Below are 21,023 nucleotides of genomic sequence, written 5' to 3' on the forward strand. Positions count from 1 at the left end.
ACTGCTTCTGGCCTTAGAGCTTTTAACTTCTCAAAAATGACATTGAATTGTATATTAATACCTGGCTCTGCAAATTACCTTTTTATTAACCTTATATTAACAATTATTTGTGTTGCTACATGAAGCTCTAGTTTATTCATTTTAACGGCTATATAGTATTCCATTTCATAAAAATACTACAGTAAAAGGTTTTAAAATAATGTTTTGTGGTTTTTTTGGTTACCTTCTTCCCCCAAAATACCACAGTAAAATAATGTTTTGGAATATATCTTAACAATATGAGGAAATATGATATTAAATGAAATAAACAAGATGTACAATGTTATTTACAGTATGACACAAAACACATATATGCAAAGTAAAATACTGTAACAACAAATTTTAAAATGTTAGCAAGCAATGCTTTTTTTTTTTGAGATGGAGCTTCTCTTTTGTTGCCCAGACTGGAGTGCAATGGTGCGATTTCGGATCACTGCAACCTCTGCCTCCCAGATTCAAGTGATTCTCCTGCCTCAGCCTCCCAAGTAGCTGGGACTACTGGTGTGCACCACCACACTCGGCTAATTTTTTGGTATTTTTGGTAGAAACACGGTTTCACCATGTTGGCCAGGCTGGTCTTGAACTCCTGACCTCAGGTAATCCACTCGCCTTGGGCTCCCAAAGTGTTAGGATTACAGGCATAAGCCACTGTGCCCGGCCACTTTTTTTTTTTTTATACTGGGTCTTGCCCTGTTGCCCAGGCTACCGTGCAGGGCACTATCGTGGTTCACTGCAGCCTTGAACTCCTGGGCTGAAGAGATCCTCCCACCTCAGCCTCCTGAGTAGCTGAGGCTGCAGGTGCATGTCACCATGCCTGACTATTTACTTTTATTTACTTCTATAGAGACAGGGTCTCACTATGCTCCCTGGGCTGGTCCTCAATGCCTGGCCTCAAGCCATCCGTCCATCTTGGCCTCTCAAAGTGCCAAGATTACAGGCATAAGCCACCATACCAGCAACAATGCTATTTTTGGATTGTGGGATTATAGACACTTTCCCATATTTCCTAAACCTTGTATAATGAATAAGCATTGATTTTATAATTTCTTAAAAGTTACAGATAAAAGCATGCAGTACTACTGAAACTGGAGTTTGAGCTATGTAATCTGTGAAATTATCATGTCCCTCTTCACCACCATTGGCAGAGCCCCTCCATAATCTCTAAATAGCCCCACCCTACTTCTGCCCAGGGGTCTGTCAGGGGCAGCAGCTGCCTCTGCAGCTCCCGTATCTCCCTGGTCTCTCTGTGGCACTTTGGGTTGGTTTTTCTGATGCCTGATACCCACAGCACAATTGCAGGATTGGCTATAATTATGCCTGCAGTGATATTATGGGATTGGATATAAATATTCTTGCTACATGTGAACAGGGTTTATTTCTGTCCATAGTTTACCATCTGGTTGCAGCACACCCTTTTCTAGCTGGGACAGAGGGAGAAGAGCACTTTTCAATCCAGAGGTGAAACGGGAGTTAGATTAGAAGTTTTAAGTAATCAGCTTCTGAAGAATCGCCTCAACATGTGTGATGCTGATGAGGCCATCGTGTCAGGAATCACAGGAAAGAGGCAGAAGTTCGTATCAGCTTCATATTGTACCTAATGTAGAGGGGGCAGGCAAAGAGATCTCCATTTCTGTCCCTGCTCTGAGCTTGGCATAAAGCTCAGTCAGGCTGGCTCAGACCTTCCTAAGTCACAGTGCTCCTGTAGAGGTGATGCTCCCCTGTGCACAGAGGTACCCACTTCTCAACCTTCTGTCTTGACTTCCCTCTCCAGGTCAAGTCCTACATTTTCTCCTGCCTGCTGTATAGTTCCATCTGCCTGCCCTGCTGTACCATCAAACTAGATTCGGAATTATTTGTTCTTAGGTGCCCAAACTAGTTCTTTCTCCTGACTTTGCTATTTCTCTTAACAGCAACACCATGGTCCTAGTCACCTAGGGGGATATCTTTGGTCACCTTTGGCTAGGACCTTGTATTCCAGCAGAAGGCAAGCCGTGCCACACCTTCCTTGATGAACTTAGTGGCCGATCTAATAGAGTTCCTGGTTGTCAGTGATTAACAAATGCTTGTTGGATGAATGAATGAGTTGATGAATGAAATGTCTCTTCCTTTCCATTCCTCATTGTCACCTCCCTCATTCCAGCCCTTATTACCTCACACATGGACTATTGCAGCAACCTCTCAACTGGTTGTTCTGCCTCTGATCTTTCTCAGCTCCAGTTCCTCCTGCCCCTGCCACCAGGCAGGCTGTCCTTATGTATGACCTGCATCTCACCAGTTCCCTGTTTAAAAACCTTGGTGACTCCTCACTAGCTACCACATAAATTCAAAGTCATGAGCTTAGCTATCAAAGCCACTGCACTCCAGCCCCAATTAATATCTCTAGCGCGTGACTAAAATTACTCACGTTCCTGACCCTGTTTCTGTTCTCACACATCTTTTACTTGACCATCTCCGTGGCTATGCTCAGGCCATTCTCTTAGTTTGAACTGATGTTGCCATTTCCATCTGTTCTCCAAACCTTCCCATCTTTCAGAACCCAGCTCCCATACCTTCCCTTCCACCAAGTTTGCTCAGGTTATCCCACCCCTGAATTCTTGGCCTAGGACTTACTGTCTATGCTATTGTTGGAAAATTAATCATGTTCTGCCTTGTGCCATGTTTAAATAAACTTATTGTTTATCCCTTGTTTTTGTTTTACCCTTTTCTATGCTTGTCTTAGTTTTCTAACTAGATCATACAATCCTTGCAGGGGAGACTGTGCTGTCTTAGGGACATTTTTGTTTGGGTGCTTTTGTGCTTTATCCATCCCCTCCTCCATGTCCGTTTCCCACCGTGATGTGTGACCTGGACCAGACATTCATAGTACCCAATCCCCTTGTCACATTGATTATTCCAGGGATGACTCATCATGGTCCATGACCCCAACTCATCCAACCCCAGTCTTTTCCCAGTATTTGTCTCACTGAAGCTGGTGGGGAAAGACATCTCACCTCTGGGTTCCCAGAAGTGGAAAGGTATGAATCTGGGACCACCAAGTTCCCCTTCAAGTGGAAAAAGGTGGAGGTGTCCTGGTTTGCAGTGGGAGAGGATATGGCCAACACCCAAAGAAAAGCAGTCAGAACGGAAACGAGAGAGCTCTGACAATGGCTCTTGGATTGCTGGATCAAATTTTGCCTAAAGCCAGATATACCCTTAACATTTTAATTACCAAGCCAGCAAATATCCTATAGAGGCTAATGCACCCTACTGAATGAAAAAAAAAAGGGGGGCTTTTTAAGTTGATTACATATGTGCCATTTTATTACTTTATGTATTTTTATTAAAATTTTCTGAGGATAAGCGTGCTGTTAATAATTTTAGACAGTTTTGAGTGCAGAAAAGTTTAAAGAAAAAAATGATAATCATCCATATCCCCACCAGCCAAAGTTACTGCTGTCTACATTTGGCATGCTTTTTTAAATTTAATCCTTTTTTCTATGTATATTTTTTGTGAAGCAATGTCATTGTACTGTATGTTTGGTTTTATATTCTGCTTTTCTTTCTAATCACTATATTGAAAGTAGTTCAGCATTCACTATTTTATAAACTAGTCTTCAAGTTGTTTATGTTTTTCTCTTAAAATTGTTTTTATTTTTTTTAACATTTGAAGAAGGGGCTAAGATGAGAGAGAGAGGGAGGGAGGGAGGGACTGGGGGAAAGATGAGACAGTTGCCAAGGAGAATACGTGAGAGAGAAAGAAAAGAAAGCAGAGATGACCCTTGTTTGCTTTCTTAGAAGTCCATATTTTATACTGTCTGGTTCCAGAGAAGATTTAAGGTGCTATTGTCCTTGTAGCCTTAGAACAGCTCTCTAGTTTCTTTTTCAGTGGTGGTGGCTGCAGTGGCGGCTGTTGTTCCGAGTGTCTGTCCCCCTGAGGCTGAGCCAGAGCCAGCTTCTGCAGGCTGCAATTCAAGATGGCCAATTCGCAATCCTAGCAAAATCAATCTATTGGAAACTAATGAGGCACAAATAGTTCATGCACTTTGAGGCTGATCTGCCAAATGAGATAAACAGGGCTCAATCAGCAGGGAAAATCAGTGATGCAAAAATTCATTTCAATCTAGCATTATTTCCCCCTGGGATGCCCACGACATCACATTCTATTGTTTTGATGCTTCTGTGGCAATTCTTGTCTAAGCTTCTGTAGACCAGGCCAGGAGAACTCCCTCACTCAGGGTTTTATGCTTCCAGAGGCTGGTAAATGCCAAGATTTGATGGCTAAGACTGGGAGGTCTGGGCAGCCAATATGTGCAAGAAGCAAAGATTTTCTGTTTTGTAAACAACACTAACCTCTGTTTCTAAACCATCTTCTGTATTAGGCAATGTAATTAGCAAATAATATGATTATGAACTTTGTAAGAGAGCAAATCACAAAAGTATTATACAATTAATTCACATTTATAACACACAAAATATAGAGTAATATTTTTAAAATCCTATCCTTTTTGTGCCACTAAGTTTATTTTTCCTTAAATGTTATACTAGCAAGATATGATCATTGCAAAAAATTTAAAAAGTACTGATAAGCAAAAATAAAAAAATTAAGTCATCTCTTTTTTTTTATTTTTTATTTTTGGAGACAGAATCTTGCTCTGTCACCCAGGCTGAAGTGCAGTGGTGCAATCTCCGCTCACTGCAACCTCCACCTCCCAGGTTTAAGTGATTCTTGTGCCTCAGCCTCCCAAGTAGCTGTGATTACAGGCATGCACCACTACAGCCGGCTAATGTTTGTATTTTTAGTGGAGATGGGGGTTTCACCAGGTTGGCCAGGCTGGTCTTGAACTCCCGAGTTCAGACAATCCGCCCTTCTTGGCCTCCCAAAGTCCTAGGATTATAGGCGTGAGCCACCGCACCCAGCCTCTATTATATATTTTTAGAAACAGAGTTCTGCTCTCTTTCTCAGGCTGGGGTGCAGTGGTGTAATCATAGCTCACTGCAGCCTTGCACTCCTGGGCTCAAGCAGTCCTCCCACTCTGCCTCCCAAAGAGTTGGGACTACAGGCTTGTGCAACTATGCCTGGCCAATTTTTTTTTTTTTGTAGGCACAGGGTCTTGCTATATTGTCGTGCTAGTCTTGAATTCCCGGCCTCAAGTCATCTTCTACCCTCCGTCTCCCAAGGCGCTAGGGTTACAGGTGTAAGCCACCACACCTAGCCCCTCATCTCTATTAAATTTTATTTATACTTGCCAAATTTCTGTCCATGCAGAATTATTTAAAAAATAAGATCATGTGATTCATGCTGTTGTATAACCTACTTAAAAAAATTGTAATATATTGGAGTTGCCTATTCTATAATAAAGAGGCCTTTTCTGCTGTCATAGTGTTGCTTGGATGGGTAAAGCCTCTGCTGATGCCCTGTGTGTTCAGAAACCCACTTGCTTCTTGAGAGGCCTGATTAGAATAGATGGTTTGGCTCAGAAAAGTGGGGAAGGAATCAGGAAACACCAAGTCTGATCCTAGATAAGGAGTGTCTTGCTGAAACTGGGTCCCAGGCAAGGAGCTAAGTCTGACAGGCCTAATCAGTCAGCTAGCTCCACCACGACCACTGGGGATAAATGTCCACCCACTTTCCCCTATGGGGTCATCACGTTAAACCCAAGGATGGCCAGCAACTGAGGTTTAAGATCCAAGGCCCAGCCTAACAGAGAAGATGCAGGGTGGGGCCATGCTGGGGTCCTGTAGAACCCATGGGGAATGTGAAATCATTGACCCATCATTGACCCTCTCCTTGAGAGTGAAGACTGAATCAATTTGTACTAGCCTCAGTGCCCGGTAGAGGAGAAATTCAGTAAATATTTGTAGAATACAGGAATGATGGTTCTACTTCTTCCTAATTATCCTTCTAGTTTTGGCCTAGATATTATCTCCTCCAGGAAGCCTTCCCTAAGCAACCACCCCTTTATTCATCATTTCTACCCTCATTCTTGGATAAATGCTCTCCACTGAGACTCATACAACTCAACAGTCGAAAGACGAATAATCCAGCTAAAAAGGCAAAAGATTTGAATGGACATATCTTCAGAGAAGATATACAAGTGGCCAATAAGTATATGAAAAGATGCTCAACATCATTGATCATTAGAGAAGTGCAAATCAAAACCACAATAAGAAGCCAGGCAGGGTGGTGAGTGCTTGTAGTCCCAACTACTCAGAAGGCTGAGGCAGGAGGATCACTTGAGGCCAGGAGTTTGAGGCTGCAATGTGCTATGATTACATCTGTGAATAGCTATTGCACTCCAACCTAGGCAGCGTAGAGAGACCCTGTCTGTAATAAAAATAAAAGAAAAATAAAAAAGAAACCAACCAACCAGAATGAGATACCACTTTATACCTGCTGAGATGGCTATAATAAAAATTACACACAATAACAAGTATTGGTGGTGATTTGGAGAAATTGCAACTCATACATTGCTGGCGTGAATGTAAACTGGTGCAGCTGCTTTGGAAAACAGTCTGGCAGTTCTTCCAAAACTTAAACATAGAGTTCCCATATAAGCCAGCAACTCCACTCCTAGGTATACACACAAGAAACTTGAAAACATATGTTCATACAAAAAATTGTACATAAATGTTCATAGCAGCGTTATTAATAGCAGCCAAAAAGTAGAAATAACCCCAAATGTCTATCAGCTGAGGAATGGATAAATAAATTGTGGTATATACCTACAATGGAATATTATTCAGCCATAAAAAGGGGCAAAATACTGATACATGCTACAGCAAGGATGAACCTTGAAAACATTATGCTAAATGAATAAGGCCAGATGCAAAAGGCCACATATAATATGGTTCCATTTATATGAGATGTCCAGAATAGGCAAATCTATAGAGATGGAAAGTATATTAGTTATCACCAGGGATTAGGGGAGAAGGAAAATGGGGAGTGACTGCTAATAGATATAACTTTTTGTGCATGTGGTGATGAAATATTCTAGAATTTGATTGTGGTGATGGTTGCACAATCTTATGACTATACTAAAAACCACTGGATTATACACTTTAAAAAGATAAATTTCATGTATGTGAATTCTGTCTCAAAGAAAGAGAAGAGTCTGTTTATCACATTGTCTTGTGATTGACTGTATATTTATTGGTCTTGCCACTCAATTGTGTCTTCAGGATAGGGTCCTTATATTCTGGTTCTCCCACACTGAGACCTGGAACACAGTAGGCCCATGATGTTGGTTAACTGAACAGTTTGAGAGTTCTCTTTCTACAATCCCAGGGCTTGTCAGAGGTGATTGGAACAGTTCACTGAGGGAACTCATTACACAGGACCAAATCAAGTCACAAGGGTGCCCGGGGAAGGCTGATTCCACTTCTTCAGCATTTCTCAAGTGGAGATGCAGAGTGCTGGGGGGAGTGGGGGAGGGCAGAAGTGAAGGTGGCTGGACTGTGCATTGGGTATCAGCCCCTTCTCCATTACCTCAGCAAGTCTGTCCTGTCCCCGAACTTGCTTTGCTGTCTGGCTGCTCCCCACACTCAGAACTATTTGGGAGTTAGCAGCCCTAGTCCAGGTATAACATCCTCTGGAATCAAAGAGTAGGCCTCATCTACCCAGCAGCCTATGGTTTGTATACCAACTGGGGGAACCACGTTGTTTAACGTATTGAGCCTTGTCAACAGAGGCCACACCAAGCCCAAGTAAAGGGGCTGCCACTGACCCCTTGGGAGTCCTTACTTTGCTCCCGTTGGAGGATTCACTGTGAATAATGCTTCTTCTCTGGAGGAGGCAGCTTGGGCTGCAACAGGTTCCGGAAACCTGGTTCTAGCATGCTCTCTGTTTCTGCTCTACTTCTCCTTCAAGGTCAAATGAAGAAGTCCTTGGTTCTTTTGGCCTAAGGGAGGAGATAGGTATCTCTGTCCAATTCTCCCATCTACAAAGTCCAGTTGCCCTCACTCCCTTTGGCTGTAGGACATGGTTCTTTCAGAATATCTCCTTTTTACAAACTGAGCCACAGAAACAGGTAGATCATGCAAGCATGGCTTAGACTTGTCCATTTAAAGAGTGCTCCAAACATCCCTGGAAACAGAGGACTTTCCCAGGCCTCCTCTGACAGACAGCCTATATACACTTGAATGAACCACTTGGTTCAGACAGTTGGGTGAGCAGGTGGTAAGATCCCTATGGGGCATGGCCAGGTGACCAGAGATGGTTACTAAACTGCCCTTCAAGAAAGTGGGTCGAGGTAACTCAAGGTTTAGGCTTTGCTGAGAGGGGACAGGCAAAGCAAGTTCGGGGACAGGACAGACTTGCTGAGGTAATGGAGAAGGGGCTGATACACAATGCGCGGTCCAGCCACCTTCACTTCTGCCCTCCCCCACTCCCCCCAGTACTCTGCATCTCCACTCGAGAAACGCTGAAGAAGTGGAATTAGCCTTCCCAGGGCACCCCTGTGACTTGATTTGGTCCTGTGTTATGAGTTCCCTCAGTGAACTGTTCCAATCACCTCTGACAAGCTTCCAGGAGCTTCCAGAACATCAGTTATTCTCTTAACACCATTGTCGTTGATTTTTTAACCTTGTTAGGGTTATATTAGTGAGGCTAGTTGCTCAGTTTCTGAAGTTGCAGCTTTTTTCTCTCAGTCCATCAAGATGATCTCACTTTCTCAGGCTCTCTCCCAATTTCCCTGTGCCACCTTCTTCTTCCTCCTCTCTCTCTCCTTGTTCCTCATTCCTGGCACCTCTCCTCATCTCTCCAGCCTCAATCACAATGCCTGTCTTAGAGTTATCAGCTGTATCCTCCAACCTAAAAATGGTTTTCTCAAGTAAACACTTCATTAATGTAATTACTTTAGCGTAGGAAGTCTTCTAAGGTAAACTCAGCATGTTCTAACCAATAAATCCCCTGCCCCAGTCAGAAAAAAAAAACTGATCTCTCAGCAGCTGCCTTCAGATTGGCACCTTGTGTTACCCTCTCCCAAACCCCAGCCTTCCATTGACACAGTAGAAGTTGACAGAGTGCATTCTGTACTTGTAATTTCTCTCAAAGGTCCATTGAGGTCAACTTCCTTCTTTCCCCTTCCCTCTTTCCTTCCTTCCTTCCTCCCCTCCCCTCTCCTCCCTTCTTGTCCCCTCCCCTTCCCTCCCCCCTCTCCTCTCCTCTCCCCTGCCCTCCTTTCCCCTCTCCTCCCATCCCCTCCCTCCCTTCCTTCTTTTCTTCTTTTCTTCTTTTTACAGGACTTTGCTTGCCTGCCTGCCTGCCTGCCTTCCTTCTTCCCTCCCTCCCTCCCTCTCTCCCTCTCTCCCTCCCTCTTTTCTTCTTTTTTTTTTACAAGATTTTACTCTGTTGCCCAGGCTGGAGTGCAGCAATGTGATCATGGCTCACTGGAGGCTGGAACTTCTGGGCTCAAGGGATCCTCCTGTCTGAGCCTCCCAAGTAGCTAGGACTACAGGTACACACCACCATGCCCAGCTAATATCTATGTATTCTTTTTTTTTTGAGACACAGTCTCACTCTGTTGCCCAGGCTGGAGTGCAGTGGCACAATCTCGGCTCACTGCAACTTCCACTTCCTGGGTTCAAGCAATTCTCTTGCCTCAGCCTCCCGAGTAGCTGGGATTACAGGCACTTGCCACAACGCCTGGATAATTTTTGTATTTTTAGTAGAGGTGGGGTTTTGCTGTGTTGGCCAGGCTGGTGTCAAACTCCTGGCCTCAAGTGATTCACCTGCCTCACCCTCCCAAAATGCTGAGATTATAGGTGTGAGCCACCATGACTGGCCTTGCCCAGTTAATTTTTAAAAATTTCTTTGTAGAGATAGAGTCTTGCTATGTTGCCCAGGCTGGTCTCAAACTCCTGGCCTCAAGTGATCCTCCTGCCTCAGCCTCCCAAAGCACTGAGATTATAGGAATGAGCCACTATGCCTGGTCAGGCCACCATTTTAAATGTCTTTATTTTGCCTATCTAATAGCATAAAATTATCTCCAAGCCAAACCTTGGATATTTGGCCAAATACAATACAATATTTGGGGTGCTATTATGTGTACAAGTTTTCTCCCAAGCAACAACACAAGACACACTGGAGAAAGTGTTTTTATTTTTATTATCTTTTAGATACAGCATCTTGCTCTGTTATCCAGGCTGGAGTGCAGTGGTGCAATCATAGCTCAGTGTAACCTCAAACTCCTAGGATCAAGTGACCTCCCAACTCAGCCTCCCAAAGCACTGGGATTACAGGTGCGCACCAGTGTGCCAGCCAGAGCCAGTGTTTATAGATTGATAAACAGAGGCCCTGTGACCAGAGTCCTGGGGTTGCTCATACTCACCCTATCCCTGCTTCCCAAGCACAGCAATGCCTCCTACTCCTCTGGTTTTCTACCTGGCCCCATAGACTTCTCTTGATCAACCTCCACCATTTCACCAAACTTCCCTAAATGATCGTCCACCAGCATTGACCTCTAAGGAATGTGGAATTCTTGGCTCGGGCGTTCCATCATCTTCAAATCAGTTCCGTGCCCTGAGGCACGCGTTTGTATATTTGCTTTTTTCTCAGTAATTAATCAGTAAGAAACAAGACAATCAGTTATTGCTCTTTCCACTACTTGCTTCGCTTTCTGTAAGATGCTACAGAAGGCATTAGACAAAAATCATCAAGGGGTTTTTGGTGATAGAGCAGCAAAACTCTTTGATTCATAACTCTCTTTCTCTCATTTGATTTTCTTCTTTTCTCATGGCGTTCTCCAGCATGGCATCTCTGAAAATGACTATAGTCAATATTTCAGGTAACTGGGAAAACAACTTACCAAACCAACGTATTCTAAGAAGGCGTCTTTCTCAACACTGCCTCCTAGTAATGTTAAAATAATATTCACTTATTGATGCTTATGTGCGTCAGGCAGTGTGTAGGCACTATCCATGCACGATCTCATCTTCAGCTTGCAAGTAAACCTATGGAGGGTTGTGTTTTCTCCAGGTTACAGATGACGGAAGTCTGCACACTAGGCACTGGAGCTAGGATTCTGCCAGGTGTCTCTGGAGCCCGCAGCCTTAACCGTTATGCTACTGCTAGCTCCAGGGCCTCTAGTTTATTTCCCTCTCTCCCAATCTGTGTGGCTCTGAAGATGAAGTAAAGGCTGACGACTCTGGGCTGTCCTCTGAAAAATCCTGCTCCCTCCTTTCCTAATTCCTCACACTTATGACCTGCTTGGGGGATGCTTCCCACAGCATGTTTATGATCCTGCTTTGTGTGCATGACTCTCTGCCTGATATTTTTAATTCTCTCCAACAGTAGAAGGACTGCTGGGAATAATCTGATACACACGAAGAGAAAACGAGGAGTTACTAATAAGATTAAATTAAACTTAAGCACATTTTAAACAGTGTGTAAAACACACGACTAAGGACTGTTTGAGATGAGCAGACACAAGGCACAACCTCATGGAATTTACAATCTGCTGGGGAGAGGAAATGAGGGATAAGACTACACAGAAATATACACGAGTTTATGCCATATATGGCAAGTTCCATGAGAAAGGAAGAAATGAAGCACTGTAGGGCTGGAAGGCAGGAGTCCTCCCGTTTCCCTGGGGACCCAGGTTTAAGAGAAACGGTGGAGACTGAGACTGGAGAACAGGAAGTTTTACTGTTTACTCAAGGGTCAGTCACTGATGCACTGACAAGGCCTCAAGGTTCACCCTCTCCAGGACAAGTTACATAATTTACAGGGCTCAGTTCAAAAATTAAAGGCAGGGCCCTTTGTTCAAAAATGAAGAATTTCAAGATGGTGACAGCAGAGCATGTAATCAAGTGTGGGGCCCTCCTCAGCACAGGCTGCATCCACACAGGGCTGGCCCTGCCCAAACGAACCTCCCTGGGCCTCTGGTTCCTTAGGGCTCACCTTTGGGAAGTAGGGAGCAAGTATCTCTCTCACCACCTTGTAGCCAGCACCTAGCTCAGGGCCTGCTGCCCAGATGAATCTATGAATGACTGGAGATAGGATGAAATGATATGATTACACCTGATGATTTCTTGAGTTGCTTTCAGTGTTAAAACATTGAAAGACTGGCCAGGCGCGGTGGCTCACGCCTGTAATCCCAGCACTTGGGGAGGCTGAGGGGGGCAGATCGCTTGAGTCCAGGAGTTTGAGACTAGCCTCGCAAAATGGTGAAACTCTGTCTCTACCAAAAATACAAAAAATTAGCTGGCCACAGTGGCCCATGCCTGTAGTCCCAGCTACTTGGGAGGGTGAGGCAGGAGGATCCCTTGAGCCCAGAAGATCAAGGCTGCAGTGAGCCGAGATTGCGCCATTGCATTCCAGCCTGGGTGACAGGAGTGAGTGAAACCCTGTCTCAAAAACAGAAACAAAAACAAAAACACAACCCATCGAAAGACCGTGACTTTCAACATTTCTTGGAGGAGACACCTGAGATGAGTCCTGAAGGACAGTAGGATTTTTCTTTTCTTTTTTTTTTTTTTGAGATGGAGTCTCGCTCTGTCGCCAGGCTAGAGTGCAGTGGTGTGGTCTCTGCAACCTCCACCTCCCGGGTTCAAGTGATTCTCCTGCCTCAGCCTCCCGAGTAGCTGGGATTACAGGTGTGTGCCACCACGCCTGGCTAATTTTTTGTATTTTTAGTAGAGATGGGGTTTCACCATGTTGGCCAGGCTGGTCTCGAACTCCTGACCTCGTGATCTGCCTGCCTCGGCCTCCCAAAGTGCTGGGATTACTGGCGTGAGCCACCGTGCCTGGCCACCAGTAGGATTTTTCTTTCTGTTTTCTCCACTTTCCTTCTCTCTTGACTTTCCACTATTTTTCCATTTCTTTCATAAATCCTAATGGCAATGTTATGCCTTACAGTGAGACATGCAACAGTGACACAGACTGGAAACAGCGGAAAGGTTCAATATTTGGGGGATGACTTGAAGCCTTAGGCCTCCCTTAAGATTCCTTGAGATGGTATAGATGAAATCTTCATTGATAGAGTCTGGTTTTTCATCTTAAAATTATTTTGTTTTATTTTCATTGGACAAGTTGGCAGATGTTTATGAAGAAAAAAATCAGAAGACTATAGATGAGCAAAAATAATTACTTGCAATCCCATAAGAATAGTTCTAATGGGCCGGGCGCGGCGGCTCACGCTTGTAATCCTAGCACTTTGGGAGGCCGAGGCGGGCGGATCACGAGGTCAGGAGATCGAGACCACGGTGAAACCCCGTCTATACTAAAAATACAAAAAAATTTAGCCAGGCGTGGTGGCGGGCGCCTGTAGTCCCAGCTACTCGGAGAGGCTGAGGCAGGAGAATGGCATGAACCCGGGAGGCAGAGCTTGCAGTGAGCCGAGATTGCGCCACTGCACTCCGGCCTGGGTGACAGAGTGAGACTCCGTCTCAAAAAAAAAAAAAAAAAAAAAAAAAAAAGAATAGTTCTAATGGGATTGCAGTATAAAACTAGTTTTCAACCTATCTTTCCATTCAATAATCTGAGCATCTTTTTTTTTTTTTCTTTTTTTGAGATGGAGTCTCATTCTGTTGCCCAGGCTGTAGTGCAGTGGCACGATCTTGGCTCACTGCAACCTCTGCCTCCCAGGCTCAAGTGATTCTCCTGCCTCAGCCTCCCAAGTAGCTAGGACCACAGGTGCATGCCGCCATGCCCAGCTAACTTTGGATTTTTTAGTAGAAATGGGGTTTCACCATGTTTCCCAGGCTGGTCTCGAACTCCTGAGCTCAGGCGATCCACCCCTGCCCACTTTGGCCTCCTACAGTGCTGGGATTACAGGTGTGAGCCACTACTTCTAGCCTATTATGAGCATCTTTATGTGTCAAAAAACCTCTTCATTTTTTGTAGCTATTAATATATGATATTCTGTCATATGGTTGTACTATCATTAACCAATGCACTCAAATTGGATATTTGGATTGTTTTGATTTTTTTTTTTTTTTGGCTATTCTAAAATGATGTTGCCCTGAATTTGCTGGGTAAGTAACTAGTCTCTGTACCCTTTGTTTTCCACCTCTGTGGGTAACCTCAGGATAATGACACTATTCCCATCTGGGGTCGTGTGGTGGATGTCAGTTAACGCATGTAAAGCTCTTAGCACAAGTATAGTATGGTGCATAGTGGCCTAGACGTGCTCAATAAATACTAGCTGTTTTGTTACCTTATGGCCCAGAGGGAGCTGTCTTACACAGATTGTGGAGTAAATAAATAGGAGAGCCGGGGAAGTGTTCTTTGAAAAGCTGCAGGATGAGGTGCAGATAGGGGAAGGCTGGGGGCTCCCCAGGTTGAGTAGTTCCCCAGTGTTTTCTCATTTATAGAGTAAGCTTCCAGATGGCTAGGAGTCTTCTTTTTTTTTAATACACAGCAGAGGACACCAGGTGGTCACCAAAGACTTGTCACCATTCCCTGACATCTAAGAATCTTTGCTGATGAGTTTCCGATCAGTCTGTGCAGTCAAGGCCAGTCTTTACCCTGCCACCCACAGCCTGTTCCCTGGGAATGTTCTCTGGGTGAAGATTTTTGCAAGGGCAGCTGACAAAAATCAGCTGTGTTCAGCTCAACGGGCGAGTGTCTTATCTTCAGGGATGTGGGAAGCTGGGCATGGAGGGAGTAAGTTCCAGACCAGTACTTGCTGGCTCTGCGACCTTGGGCCAGCAGTTTCCCCACTCTGACCCCTGTCTCTGTTTCCTTTTCTGTAACTCTGAGGGGGACTAGAGGAGGTCAGGAGAATGGTATAGCACAGTGGTTAGCTCTGAACCCCATCTAACACAGTGCCTTCCGCCCACTTGCAATGACCCTGTTGCATTGTATGCACTCTACTTTTCACACTGTAGAGGATCTTATTTATTTATTTGTCTCCACTAAAATGGAAGCTTCCTAAGGGAAAAGGCCTTGCCTGTCTTGTTCTCTGCAGTTAACACCGGGGTCCAGCGCTGCCACAGAGCCTCTAAATATATGTGTGTTGCATGAGTGAAATCTGAGAGCCTGGGTTCAAATCCTGATTGCACCACTTGCTGTGTGACCTCGTTCAAGCTGCTTAAACTACACCTCAGTTTTCCTGCATAAAAATAGTAATTATTTTAGTTTTCTCACTAGAAAAATATGGATTAGTAATCGTTCCTCTCTTATCAGGCTAAGAAGATCAAGTGAGGAAATATCCGGGAAGCATTAAGCACACTGGCTGGTACAGAGCACACGAATGACGACAGCAAACGTTTATGTAGCACGACGGCCAGACACTGATCTAAATGCAGCACCTATGTTAACTATCTTAATCTTCACTAGATTTTACGAAATCTGTACTATTATGCCATTTTACAGATGGGTAAACTGAGGCCCAGGGGTTAAATAACTTATCACTGTTATTTTACGTCTAAGGTTCCTTCCAAGCTCCCCGTGGGCGACCCTTCTGAAGGAACAGAAGGCGCGCCAGGCCAGCGTCCGGCCCGGCCAGGACGGAAAGGGTTACTAGGCCCGCGCGCCCGTTACCGGCGGAGGCCGGCGGGCTCACAATGCCAGGAGCCCGGCGCCGGACGCTTCCTCGCCTCCCATCCGCGCACACGCCCCTTCCTGTCACGGCCGGGCCCGGCCCCGCCCCCTGGCACCGCCCGCTGGCCGGGCGCTGCCAGAGTGGACGCTTCCAGAGGCATGCTAATAAGGGGGCGGGCACCGCAGCCCATTGGTTGTCCGCGGAGTGTCGGTGAAGTCAGCGCTGAGTCCCAGAAAAACAGAGCGGGGCCAGCTGCAGCGTGTAGTGCGAGTGGGGCGGACGCGCGCAGCCCGCCCGCCCGGCGACCAGCAAGGTAAGCCCGCGCTCGCCCGCCCGGTCGCGCTTGCCCGCTCGGCGGCGGCAGCGCCGGGGGTGTGCGCGGCCCGGCCCCCGCGGGCGGCGCCTTTGTTCCGCGCTCGGAGGAGGCGCATTTAAAGGGCCAGCTGTCGGAGGGACTTGGGGGACCCCCTCCCCCAGAGCATTCCCCCATGGGCACTGGGAAAGCGGTGGTCCCTCGCGGCCGAACCGTCCATCCTGCCTGCTCGGCGAATCCCCAGTCTTTCAAGGAAAGTTCCCCAGGGTGCGGAGGATCTGGGGGCTTCCAGGGTTGGGGGTTTTTTAATTTCCTTTTTTGGTGGATGGGGGGTAGTGCGATCATGGCCTCTGCTAGGAGAGAATGTCCGCCCGTCTCAGGGTGGCTGCAATGTGGGTGGGTGGAGGAGACATCAAAGCCCGGATGGGTTTGTGCTGTAAAGTGAAACTACCGAGGAGGGGCACCTCTGCAGCAGCCAGAGGAAGGCGGAGGGAGCGAGCGGCGGGATGGAGGCATCTCAGGTGTGTTCATTCATCAGCATCCCCTGGAGAGGGCGGCGGGAGGGGCGCAAGGACGACGCGGTTGGCCGGACCCGCCTGAATGAACGGGGACTAGTATGCGCCGGGGACACCGTGCCTGCCCGTGCCGCCCGTGCCCCTTCTTCTCCCCGAGTGGCTGACAGCATCTTGCTAGGCAGCTCATCACCGACATGGACAGCAAGCAACTCCTTTCTCCGAATTCCCCGGGCATCCTCTGCTACCACCTCGCTGCTTTCCGACGTGGCTTCCTTGATACGTGGTAGCGCCATTCAAGATAGAGGGGAAAGAGACTTGAAGTCATTATGTTTCCTTCATGGGGGAATGTGCTGTCGAATTCTGCATCCCCATGCATCCGCTGTCGTAAGATGGCTTTGAAATTCACCAGTGCATGCTTTCTCCAGGCAGACAAGAATTTATTACGCTATTACATTGCTACATAAAAGCAGAAGGGATCCCACTGAGCGTGGCTCGTTTTATTCAGTCCTCGGTTTTTCCCAGCATGTTCTGGGCGAGCCTTTGGATTTTTGTTTTAAACACTGAGCGTTGGGATGCCCCTGTTGTCACAGGGCCGACCTGCTGAAATTGCTGGAATTGGTTTCACCGTCAATAGGAGGGAGGTTCATCTAGAGACATCATGGAACCTATCTGGCGTGTCAGGCCTCTGACTCCATCTCTCCCCTCAACATCCCCCCGCCCAGCCCCCCGCGCCCTTTTTTCCTCTCTTAAGTGGAGGCGGGGGATGGATTGGCTGTCTTCACTCTCCTTGTGTTTTGAGCTCCTCTGCTTAGATTCAATTCTGTGTTTTTGGTTGGAAAGGTATCTTGGTGGTGATCGAAGAGAGGAGGGTTGGATTAAAAGTGGGGTGGACAGCAGAAGGGTCAGCAGCATCAATGACAGAAAACAGATGATGGACATATCTGCAGCCTTCAGACACCGATGAGGTAGATGGCTGTCTACAGAGTGAGGGGCGTGTGGTTTGGGCTGTGAGGGGGAGGGGTGGAGGAGGAGGATGCCTCCAGCAGTTTTCTGCCCCGCCCTCTGGATGCTGCCTTAAATAGCCTCTTGCCAACCAAGTTCTGATGTCTCTTTCTTGGCCTGAGGGGAAAGAAGGGAAGGGTTGGTCTGTTGGCACCTTTGCCCAAGGCACTGTTGGAGCAGATGGTTAGGAAAAGGTTAGTTCTCCAGGGGTTGCAGAGAGCACATTTCTCAGCTGGAGGGCCCTGAGACCACTCCTTTGGCGACTTCCCTGCAGGGAATTAGCAACTGAAATGAAGTGTTGTCTACTCTCTGGGGTAAAGAGTTGGGAGGGTATTGTCATCTTGTGGATGATACCCGCCATGTTGGCCTTTTCCTTCTACCTGCTTTCATTTGTTGTAGTTGGAGAGTTTCTGTAAACTTTTCGGAAGAGATTGGGCATATTGGGGAGTGGGTAGGAGTTATGGGAAAGGATGAGCAAATTCTTCCTGGCGGAACAAAGCACTGTTCAGCTGTTCCCCTCTTTCCCCTTCTCTAAAATAGAGTTCAATACAGATAGCAGAGTCTAGGGTTTTCTTTGCAAAGAATGAAAGGGCAGGACCAGGAAAGAAAGTTTTTATTGTGCAGCATTGATAATGATCAGGTCATCCAGACTTATCTCCAGACCCCTCCCTGGATGTGGAGATAGATTTGCTGTAGAGGGCACTCTATGGTAATTTAGGATTTGACCTGTCTCTAGGAGAAACGCATGGATGGTCTCAAAAAGCTTTGGTGGAGGAGCTCTGGACCAGAGGCAGGGCAGCTAGCTTTGGTCCTGGCCACCAATCTTTGGACTTTGGGCTAGTGGCTTCTGCTCTCTGGGCCTGTGTCCTTGCTGGTGAAGTGGAGGATGATAGGGCAGAGGGTCTTCCAGGGTTCCTGACAACTCCACTGTTCTTAGAGTCACAGTTTGTGATGGCATTTTCAGGTTCTTTCCTGTTTGCTAAACTGACAATAAATTCAAAGTATTGCACAATGGCATGGAAGAAGCATTCTAGGACGCAGGCTTCTGTTGGATTCACATCTACCTTTTCCTTGATTAGTGTGATTTGTGAGGTTTTACTGTAAGTACGTAAATAATTTAGAGCTAGAATGGCCCAGAGTGAGAGGCACAGACCCCAGGGTGAGTGGTTGTCTGTGGGAGATGAGGGTGGGATGATAGATTGCTGAGGAAAGGGAGTTTCTGTAATTTGTTCTCTTTCCCTGTGGATGTTTAACTTGCTGGTTTATTTATGGTTATACAGGTGAACGTTTACCTATCTAGAAGATGAGAGTTATAAAAGACCTCTGTGATTGCCATGTTCCGCCCCCTCCCCCACCAAACTGAGGAATTTGAGGGGTTGGGAGGTTTGGCCATTTTTCCAAGGTTGCACAGCTAGCAAGATGTGGAGCCGGGGTGGGAACTCGGGTGGATAGATTGTAGATCTTGTTTCCAGATGTATCTGGGTTTTTTTTTTGTTGTTGTTGTTTTGTTTTGTTTTTTGGTGGTGGTGGTTGTTTTGAGACAGGGTCTCACCTGTCACCCAGGCTGGAGTGCAGTGGCACAGTCATGGCTCACTGCAGCCTCGACCTCCTGGGCCCAGGCAGTCCTCCTACCTCACCCTTCCGAGTAGCTGGGACCACAGGCACGCGCTACCACGCCCAGCTAATTTTTGTACTTTTTGTAGAGACAGAGTTTTGCCGTGTTGCCCAGGCTGGTCTCAAACTCCTGGACTCAAGCGATCCGTCTGCATTGGCCTTCCAGCATGCTGGGGTTATAGGCTTGAGCCACTGTGCCCGGCCTATATGTATCTGTTAAGCCCCCTCTTCCTCTGAGGAAATGATTCTAAGATGGAATAGGGAAACATGAGGAGGAAATAGGAGCACAAGAAGAGAGAGATTGGAGAAACAGACAAGAGAAAGTAGGAGGCTGGGGACAGATTATGTGGGGAAGGGAAAAACACAGAAACCAAGCTTGGAGGAGAAAAGGATGGAGCTTGAAAGGGGGAGGCTCTATTGTCTCTGAAACAGCTGAACTCTTCTGCAGCCCTTGGGGTGAAGTGAGGATAGGTTTGGTAGACTAGGATGGGGGGTGGGGGGGTGAACTGAGAGTTCAGCCTCAGCCTGAGACTCACTTGGAATCTCCTTGGGATTGCTCCTGTTGACCCTCAGATTGCAGAGTGTCATGGAGGCTGCTTAGTTTCAGGGCCAACTGAGGCCTTTAGATCCACAGGAGCATGCAGAATGTGGGCATGTGGGAAGTCAGGTGTGCGGGTGGTGTTGCTGGCTGATGCTGAGATGGGACTCAGTTCTGCTGAAGTCCCGGTTTTTTTGTAAATGCAAAACTCAAAACACTTTTCCATGGATTTCGTTTCAGTGCAAGCAGCATTTTCTCCTTGGATTTTCATCGGTGCTTTGAACGTTTTATGAGATAGTGTTTCGCATACTCCCTTTTCAGAGGAGATATTTGGAGATGAATGATTTACTGAATTGTAGCTCATTTGGGGGAGCTTCTGGCTTGTGACCTAAGCTAAGCCTCAGAATGTTTCCACGAGCAATTAAAGAGCTGTGAACAGTGGTTGACCAGAGCACTAACCATTCAAAGGCAAGGAAAAAGGGTGATAATAGTTCAAGGTCTGGAGCTACAGCCAACAGCTGGCCATGAACAATGTAATTGACTTTGGCTAACTCTTCAAGCCCTAGGAAGTGTCTCTGTGGGTCCTTTGGTGACTCCCCCTTTTTGTGTGTGGTTAGGCATGTAGGCCTGTCCCTGAATCTTGCTGTCTCCCATTCTTCTTTTCCTATGTCTCCCTCCGCTATCCATTTCTTTTTCTTACCTCTTTCTCCTTGCCCTCCTCCCTCATTCTTTCTTTATTATCAACAATATATCTTTGTAGTTTCTTTTAATCTATTGCCATTAAAATTTCATGTTCTCTGTTCTTCATTTCAAATCAGTTGAGGGCCAGGTAAGGTGGCTTATGCCTGTAATCCCAGCACTTTGGGAGGCCGAAGCAGGTGGATCACCTGACGTCAGGAGTTCGAGACTAGCCTGGTCAACATGGTGAAACCCCGTCTCTACTAAAAATACAAAAAATTAGCCAGGCGTGGTGGTGGGCACCTGTAGTCCCAGCTACTCGGTAGGCTGAGGCAGGAGAATGGCATGAACCCGGGAGGTGGAGCTTGCAGTGAGCCAAGATCGCACTACTGCACCCCAGCCTGGGTGACAGAGCAAGACTCCGTCTCAAAAACAAAAACAAAAACAAAAAAAACCCAAAAATTAGCTGGGTGTGGTGATGGGTGCCTGTAATCCCAGCTACTCAGGAGGCTGAGGCAGAGATAATGGCTTGAGCCTGGGAGGTGGAGGTTGCAGTGAGCCAAGATTGTACCACTGCACTCCAGCCTGGGGGACAGAGTGAGACTCCGTCCAAATAAATAAATAAAATCAGTTGAATTCAGTCTTTTTTGAATGTGTATGTGTTTTACACACAAAACAAAAAAGAGGCAAATGAACCAAATCCAACTAAATTGCTTTTTACTTCTGTGTGGCCTTCCATTGATTTACCCCCCCACTTCTTCTGTGGTCAGCAGTGGCTTTTTATAGAAAAAAAAGTTCCCAGGTCTCTGTCATGCGGTTATTGTTTTCACAACAATAGAAAAAAGTTTCCACCCTTGTAT

At 46.4% G+C, this 21,023-nt stretch overlaps 1 protein-coding gene across 38 annotated transcripts in view; it reads left to right on the forward strand.

Annotated features, from left to right (window-relative positions):
• Nucleotides 1-15,715: 15,715 nt before the first annotated feature.
• The window catches only part of SORBS1 (sorbin and SH3 domain containing 1), a 247,838-nt gene continuing 242,530 nt past the window's right edge, over nt 15,716-21,023 (forward strand). For 22 of the 38 annotated variants that reach the window (XM_030809187.1, XM_030809216.1, XM_030809218.1 and 19 more), the window contains exon 1: nt 15,724-15,816. The gene's annotated coding sequence lies outside the window, so the exon portion shown is untranslated. Of the gene's footprint in view, nt 15,817-16,148; nt 16,338-21,023 lie in introns of those variants that run through there. The other 16 variants (XM_030809195.1, XM_030809224.1, XM_030809211.1 and 13 more) reach the window with 4 other exon arrangements.

Source organism: Nomascus leucogenys, chromosome 3 (genome assembly GCF_006542625.1).
Source record: "Nomascus leucogenys isolate Asia chromosome 3, Asia_NLE_v1, whole genome shotgun sequence".
NCBI lineage: Eukaryota > Metazoa > Chordata > Mammalia > Primates > Hylobatidae > Nomascus > Nomascus leucogenys.